This window comes from Pseudoliparis swirei, chromosome 16 (genome assembly GCF_029220125.1).
Source record: "Pseudoliparis swirei isolate HS2019 ecotype Mariana Trench chromosome 16, NWPU_hadal_v1, whole genome shotgun sequence".
Taxonomy (NCBI): domain Eukaryota; kingdom Metazoa; phylum Chordata; class Actinopteri; order Perciformes; family Liparidae; genus Pseudoliparis; species Pseudoliparis swirei.
Window position 1 is genome coordinate 17,463,706 of NC_079403.1, and position 9,433 is coordinate 17,473,138.

The following is a 9,433-nucleotide window of genomic DNA, read 5'->3' on the forward strand; positions in this document are numbered from 1 at the left end:
ATTCATCATCACCTGTACAGCTCATTACTGCCTGAGATCTTGAGAAGTAAAACCTGCAGAGTAACATATGTATTGTGCAGTGTATTGTGTTGCTGAAAGATCAGCAAGTGCACTGCACAGAACAGTTGGAGGCACGGTTTGACGCTGCTCGGATCCCCCCTGCTGTTCAGCACTTCCCTCTGAGGCTTTATTGTGTTTTCATGATGCAACATGCTTGGCAGCTGGCAGAGTTGCGGAGTCTTGTCATAAGCCCTAATGTTTTGCGACTAGAATTTTGATCATTTCATATCGTTCTTTTACACTTGTTTTCTCTCCACTCCCCTCTCTATTTTCTCTCCAGTTCTTCTTTCTTCAGCCTCCCCGTCTGTGCAAGTCACAGAATCACAGAATAATGAGTTCCTCATCCTCCTGCGGTGAGACGCGTTCACTGTTGCAACCCAGGGCTTCTTTGATATGGATTCTGTTTAAATCAGCCGTCCCACTTTTTGTTGGGTTTTCTTGAAAGGTCATACTCCCATTAAAACCAATCAACACTTGAAGTTTTAAGATCACTTTTGCCCCATTTCGAAAAAGGACGCAGAGAGTGGAATGGATTATCCTTTCAAAATACAAATCTGACCACAAAATAACGTGAGAATCCGAAACATCAAAGACACTGAGGTGGACGATCCCTATCTCACACTGATTTTATTCCTGGAATGAAATTGCCCCACTGTCACGCATGGATTGCGATGTTACTAAATAAAATGGATTTAATTTAATGGAAAACAAGAAAATCTGTGTTTGGTATGATTGGCCCGAAGCCAACATCATATGAATGACCATGTGTGTTCTGTCTGCATGTCTTACATCCATAGTAACAGAGATTAAATTAGCACTGCAGTGCAAAGAAGGAATGCGGTCTGTGGTATGTAGGCTACAATATCGTATTTACCCACAGAGCTGCACTAACTCTGGCTTCACATGCCGGGAGTAAAGGAAATCTCTTGCCAGACCGTGCCTTGGATATGTGACAAGACATGAGTGTGGCTGTCCCCAACGCGGGGACAGCGGCCGTTTCTACTTATGTGGAAGCGCTGTACACAGTTGTGTATTAACTGTGATATTTAGTATCTCAAGAGTGGTGTTGCGAAACCAACAACACAACAGCTAAAGTATGGAATGGATGATACAATGTGTCACGCCTTAGCTGCACAGGTCAGCATGCACGGCAAATTAGCCAACTACCTACAGTAGGTATTAGGTTAGCCAGGAGTTGGTTTAGCCAAAGCCAAGCAGTGTATCATTAGTTTACTGTGCTATCTAGATGGGTTAAAGGTTTTTAAAATACATACCATAGTTTAGGGTATTATTAGCTATAGTGTCCTGGTCTTTTAGCAAGCTCAGCAAACATATTTACGTAAGATAGCGATATTTTATCGATTAGCTTACTTCTCAAAGGGCTTTTTCTGAAGTGAAACATATTGGTTTGAAATGCAAACAATAAAGCAACAGGAACTTGTCTGTGTACATTTTTCTATTTGAGCATTGAGGTGATATCAGAAGAACAAAGTTACTTCAGGTGAGGGTGCTAACATGTTTGCGAGGCACATGTACAGTAGCCTACCTTCAGAATGTATTTTGTTCTCAGTGTTCATGTACCCAAGTGCTTATGAAACATTTTTACATGGCTCTGGTTGTAAAACAAGTTGGCAGAGGTCTGAGACAAGTCAAAGAGCTACTGTTTGATTAGCTATTAACAATAGCTGATCATGAAATAAAGTATTAGGTATCAGATGTGTCAGTGTTTCCACTGTGGACAGCGCTGATATCAGTGACTTTTGTAACAGTGTGTGGAGAGATAACTACTCCCACACACACCGCTCTATCTCCAAGTTTATCTTGAGACGGCGGCTCAACAGTCTGTGGCTCATCGGTGACGTCACAACTCATAAAAAAAGAACAGATGAGTAATATTAGATTCTTCAGAATATGATAACAAGACTTGATGAAGTGTGGGCGTTCACTGTGGACAGGAAGGCAGGTAGAGACTGAGAATGAGACAACAAACTAATCCTGAAATCAAGATGTATCTGCCCACAGAAGTGGAAATACAGGAAGAAGCCAGGAGCTGAGGATGGAGAGATTTGATTAAAAAAAAGAGAAGGGTTGGGAAACGGAGGACAGTGTTTACAGCCATCGAATGACCTCGGTGAACTTCATGCAGATTCTACAGGGGATAAATAAAATTCCCCAACTTAAAGTGACACCAAAGATAAATAAGCGTTATTTCCGTGATCACGGAAACTCCTCACAACAACTGTTTTAGCTTTGGTTGAATTATTTACGTGCCTTATATTCGGGTGGAGCTCCACCGTTCACCAGATCCCCTGGTGAACAAGAAAAACAAGAAAAACATTTGCATCCGTTGCAGCAGTGATGAATGAGGCCGTTCCGTCTAATTTCCAAAATAAAGGAGTGAAATAACATGGGTGTGTGAGGAACGAGACGTGAATGAATTGTTTTGGCTGCGTTCCAGAGAGTTCCTCCAACGCCAGTTAAAACACAGATAGCGGCGCGGCTCCATTGTTATGTTGGGGTCCGCCCCAGATTTGTGTAAAAACAGGGGAATGAAATGGTAGCACAGACTGGGGTGGGAGGGAATGTGCAGCAGGATGGGCTGATGTGACAGCGGGGCTCGGCTGGGTGAGGACACGTCCTTGGGGAGAGGAGGTGAAACTTGACAAAGGCCCTCACAAGCTCAGACAAGTACAGTGAGCTATGCTGAGTGTTTTGAAGAAGAGACACTGGCGTAACCCACCACCCATGTAAATACCCAGTCTACCACTATCAGGAAAGAATGTGCATGGCAGCAGAGATGCTGAACAGTGTGCAACTCATATTTAGACAGTTTATGCTTTTTAGAGGACTGAAACGACCTTTTGCGAAGTACTCATCTGCTTTGTAGTCGGCAGACAGCTACATTTCCGTGTGTTTCACAAAGTCTCTGTCCAAAAGTAAAACAATATATGAAAACTAAAACCTCAAAAGCTCTAAATTCAGTTTGGTGACCTCATGATGACAACAGGACTCCCGGAGGCTACTTGGTTCTTTGACGTTTTTTAGACAAAGCCAGACTAGTTGTTTCCCCTGTATCCATTCTTTGGGCTAAGCTAAGCTTAGTTAGGCTAAACCCACTGGCTATCGGTCTGACGCTGGATAACAATGGGGGCAAGAGGCTGTATTTCCGGTGTAGCCAGTGGATCTTCGGGTCAACAGTGTTTTCAGTTTGATTAGCAACTTACATTGGACTGGAATTGGGTTAACGATATGTAGGCCTACGACCAACTTGTTTCACAAGTAACCAGTTTACGAGCCAAACTGGACTTTCTTCCTGGATTCCACCAAAGCCTGTTCGAACGCGATCAATCTGACGATACAATCGGAAACCCGAACGCCGATACCAAAACATTGTCCCGTTGCCGACAGATTCTTCATTTAAATGCAACATCTGTTACCGGAGATTAACCGGCAGCTAGCTCTGGAGACAGATATGATAGCGGCATCAATCTTCCCATGGAGAAGAAAAGAAACAAGCGCTTTTTCTAAAGCGTTGCAATGCGCCGAGAAAACTCTCTGACCTCTCGGGTAACTAAACCTTTCACTGGATACGCCTCTCATTTCACACGGGGATAGGGGACATTTGGTAAATGTGGGATTTTCCACCCAATGGGCACAAAAACGTTCCACCTCATTTCAACTCCTCTGAAACGTGCCCATCAGCTCCATGTTACCAGTGTTGCGAAACATGCGCCCGGCAGCATTCGGGATGCTAATACATTGTCGGGGTTTTATCGCTTTGCGACACAGAGGCGTAAATGCATCGTAGGACATATGCAGTTTCCATAAAAGATCTATTCAGCGGAAGAATCCACCCCCACCCTCACCCTCCTTCCCCCCTGTCTCACCCCAGTAGTCCTCCAGAGATAAGGCTGTCCTTCATGTGCTGTGTCTGAGCACATAGTCCAGATTACATGGCCATGGAGGATTCCCTGCCGCCTGCCTGCTCTTCTACCACATCTCCTGGACATAAACAAGGAGGACGCTGCGGAGAGGGAACGGGCTTCCACAGTGCGCCGCGTCTTTGTAATCTTGTATCTCTGTAATCCTAAACGCCGCGACTGCTCTTTGAATGTCCTCGGTGCTGCGACGGGTCCGCGAACACGCGCCGTCTGTGTATCGTTGGCGCTAATAACCAAGAGCTTACACCTCCGAGAAGCTTTTGCTTCTCTGCTTTCAGGTTATGGAACTGCCTGCCAAAGAAATACTTCACTTTAATTCATATCAATAGTGTGGGAGTGAGAATCAAACATAGGGGGCAAATCTAGAAAAGACAGTTTAATTTAATTATAAAGTGCATTCAGCTTGATTAAATTCTGTTTATTTTACATAGCCCAATATCACAAATTCCGAATTTACCTCAGCGGGCTTTTCAATCTGTACACATATGACATCCCTGTCCCAGGACCTCACATTGGGTCAGGAGAAACTCCCAAACTCGGGATTCTGTCAGCGCAGATATCAGCATCTCTACCCCTGGCTTATCCTAATTCAGGATAGAGTCCAATCGCCTAAAAGACTTTGCACTCTTTCAATATGCTATCGGAAATAAATTATTGTTAAACTCTAAAACACCAGTTTCACCTGATTGAATGTTTTTTATGTAACGATAGTAGTAAATAGAACTTGGAAGTGAAGCTAAATCAATACCAGAGAGGGTGTGTCATGATGTGTCACGGATGTCGCAGCGAGAGAGGACCCAAATGACAACATAACTGCAAAAAACAATATTTAATTTCAAACTACTAACAGGACGACATAAACGCGGACCAAACGGTACGACGCCACACTGGGAATGAGACGAACAGGGTTTACATACACAGGCAGGTGGAGGTGATTGGACAACGGGGAACGAGACACAGGTGGACACAATGAGGGCGGGACCAGCAATCACACAGAAGGAAACAATCAGGACCAGGGCAGACAATCACAGGGAGACAGACGACACAAGGACTTCAAAACAAGACACAAAACAAGACACAAACTCCGGGTCATGACAGGGTGTGAGTAAGTGTAACTTCAGACAGGAGAACAGCAGTTTTTTAATGCGCAAGTAATTATACATAATGATCCTTCCCCAACATTACCCATGCATTTTAGTGACATGCCATATCTTAATTTGACATAACCATACCCATGAGCTTTCCTTAACCAACGCACAGACAGGACAGGAAAACAAATAAAACCCAAATATCATTGAAAGTAATTCCCGTTCTGCTATTTACCGAGACTTAACCAAACCATTACTTTGCATGAGGCAGTGTGATGTTGTTTAGATATACATCAATACATAAACACGACAAGAAGCCATTTGTGTAGATTAAGCGAGAAGATTTGTTGTCTTTGTTTCGTATCTTAATACATTTTAAGACTGATTTCTCACATATATTTTCACAACAATGTAAATACATGTCAACTGCTGTTTTAAATATAGCATTAATCCTGTGTGATCCGTGTCCCCTTATGATCTAATACCAAAAAGTATGCTCAATCAGGGTCAGTCAGCGCTGGAGAAACGCTGCCCTGGGTGGAATATGAACAGTTTCGCGAATTCATCTGCCTAACAAATCTATTTTCACGACAAGCACGCTATAGCAACACTTTAAATCACCCGCACTTGTCTTCAGAGCCGCTCATTTGCATATCGGTGCGCGCGAACATTTCCGCGCGCACCGATTCTGTCTTTGCATGTTGCAGCAGCATGTTGGCAAAAACCCTCCTCCCCCTTCTTGTTCTGCTCGTCCTCAGATAACTGCCTCCAGCAGAAGATGTCCTGTCGGCACCTGGCACTCGGGGAACGGAAGGAAGGCCTGCTATTCCCCACCTTACCCCCGCACGCACACACACACACACACACACACACACACACACACACACACACACACACACACACACACACACACACACACACACACACACACACACACACACACACACACACACACACACACTCCAAATGTGGGCGTCTGGGCGTGTGAGAGGAGAACATGTGGATGTACGTGCATGCTTGCTCACTATTGCACAGCAGCTACTCTACATGTCTTTGTGTGTGTGTGTGTGTGTGTGTGTGTGTGGTGGGGGATGCTGCATTATAATTGTGGGCCAATAAACTTGTGTGTCTGTAAAATCTCCCCCTGGTCCCAGCTTGCTCTGGCTGGTATATTGAAGCAACAGACAGCGTGGGCACACACACACACACACACACACACACCTATACAGGTATACATGACATAGCCAGTCTTTTTCGCTATACAGGCCCGGCTATGGTTTAGATGGACTACCCTTTCCCGAGGTCCCACAGCTTTGGCAGTTAGGTTCAAACACTTTTAAAAATCTGAAAAAAATTCAGCTGACTTTAGATTTGAGATACACAGCACACAACTTCATACACAGCCACCTACTTATATGGTGGTATAGGCAGACATTTCTTTTTTGACAAAAGTGTGGTTTATAAGGACTAAAAAAACTGTTGGGTCTTTAAAGGGACAATAACCCCGCCTCCTCATTAACATAATACACACTAACCTGACAAGACACAGTATTACTGGAACAGTCAATTTAATATCAAAATAAATCTTATTAGATGACCACGTTGCCCCCCTCCAGAGTGAGCCAGTACGTGGATAAATAGATGGATACATCTCTCCATCTAGAGAACCAGCCAGTGACTGAACACCCTGGCTTCAATCTCTGGCTTTCATTAAACATGAAAAACACAACAAAGAGCTGGGGCGCTTTATCATTTAGTTTATTGATGTATCCAGACTTTAGTGGTTAGTAAACAATACTTTTTTAAGATACAAACAATCGAGGAACAAGCCTATAGTGGGATGTAAACAATACTTTTTAAAGATAGAAACAACCGAAGAGAATGACAGAGCGAGAAAGAGTGAGACACAAAGACAGTGATAGAGACACACATAGACACAAAGAAAGAGAGACAGACACAGAGACACACATAAAGATAGAGAGACATAGACAGTGAGGAGACAGAGAGAGAGACAGAGAGGAGACAGAGAGACATACATAAAGATAGAGAGACAGACAGTGAGGAGACAGAGAGATATACATAAAGATAGAGACAGAGACAGAGAGAGATATACATAAAGATAGAGACAGTGAGGAGACAGAGAGACATACATACAGAAAGAGAGACATAGACAGTGAGGAGACAGAGAGAGAGACATACATAAAGACAGAGAGACAGAGACAGTGAGGAGACAGAGAGAGAGAGACATAAAGATAGAGAGACAGATACAGTGAGAGACATAAAGATAGAGAGACAGTGAGGAGACAGAGAGAGATATACATAAAGATAGAGAGACATAGACAGTGAGGAGACAGAGATAAAGATAAAGATAGAGACATAGACAGTGAGGAGACAGAGAGAGACATACATAAAGATAGAGACATAGACAGTGAGGAGACAGAGAGAGACATACATAAAGATAGAGACAGAGACAGTGAGGAGACAGAGACATACATAAAGACAGAGAGACAGAGACAGTGAGGAGACAGAGAGAGAGACATACATAAAGATAGAGAGACAGAGACAGTGAGGAGAGAGATAGACATACATAAAGATAGAGAGACAGATACAGTGAGGAGACAGAGAGAGAGACATACATAAAGATAGAGAGACATAGACAGTGAGGAGACAGAGAGAGACATACATAAAGATAGAGAGACATAGACAGTGAGGAGACAGAGAGAGAGACATACATAAAGATAGAGAGACAGATACAGTGACGAGACAGAGAGAGACATACATAAAGATAGAGAGACATAGACAGTGAGGAGACAGAGAGAGACATACATAAAGATAGAGACATAGACAGTGAGGAGACAGAGAGAGACATACATAAAGATAGAGAGACAGAGACAGTGAGGAGACAGAGAGAGAGACATACATAAAGATAGAGACATAGACAGTGAGGAGACAGAGAGAGACATACATAAAGATAGAGACATAGACAGTGAGGAGACAGAGAGAGACATACATAAAGATAGAGACATAGACAGTGAGGAGACAGAGAGAGACATACATAAAGATAGAGACAGATACAGTGAGGAGACAGAGAGAGACATACATAAAGATAGAGAGACATAGACAGTGAGGAGACAGAGAGAGACATACATAAAGATAGAGAGACATAGACAGTGAGGAGACAGAGAGAGACATACATAAAGATAGAGAGACAGAGACAGTGAGGAGACAGAGAGAGACATACATAAAGATAGAGAGACAGAGACAGTGAGGAGACAGAGAGAGACATACATAAAGACAGAGACATAGACAGTGAGGAGACAGAGAGAGAGACATACATAAAGATAGAGAGACATAGACAGTGAGGAGACAGAGAGAGACATACATAAAGACAGAGAGACAGAGACAGTGAGGAGACAGAGAGAGACATACATAAAGATAGAAAGACAGAGACAGTGAGGAGACAGAGAGAGAGACATAAAGACAGAGAGACAGAGAGAGACATACATAAAGATAGAGACATAGACAGTGAGGAGACAGAGAGAGACATACATAAAGATAGAGAGACAGAGACAGTGAGGAGACAGAGAGAGATACATAAAGATAGAGAGACAGAGACAGTGAGGAGACAGAGAGAGAGACATACATAAAGATAGAGAGACAGAGACAGTGAGGAGACAGAGAGAGAGACATACATAAAGACAGAGACAGAGACAGTGAGGAGACAGAGAGAGAGACATACATAAAGATAGAGAGACAGTGACAGTGAGGAGACAGAGAGAGAGAGACATACATAAAGATAGAGAGACAGATACAGTGAGGAGAGAGATAGACATACATAAAGATAGAGACAGATACAGTGAGGAGACAGAGAGAGAGACATACATAAAGATAGAGAGACAGATACAGTGAGGAGACAGAGAGAGACATACATAAAGATAGAGAGACATAGACAGTGAGGAGACAGAGAGAGACATACATAAAGATAGAGACATAGACAGTGAGGAGACAGAGAGAGACATACATAAAGATAGAGACAGAGACAGTGAGGAGACAGAGAGAGACATACATAAAGACAGTGAGGAGAGAGAGAGACATACATAAAGATAGAGAGACAGAGACAGTGAGGAGACAGAGAGAGACATACATAAAGACAGAGCGACAGAGACAGTGAGGAGACAGAGAGAGAGACATACATAAAGACAGAGAGACAGAGACAGTGAGGAGAGACAGAGAGACATACAAGTTTACAGCAGTAGCAGACTAAAAAGAATAAGAATGAGAATAAACTATACAATATCCACACAAAAAAGAAGAAAGTATTAACAATATATATATAAAACAGTG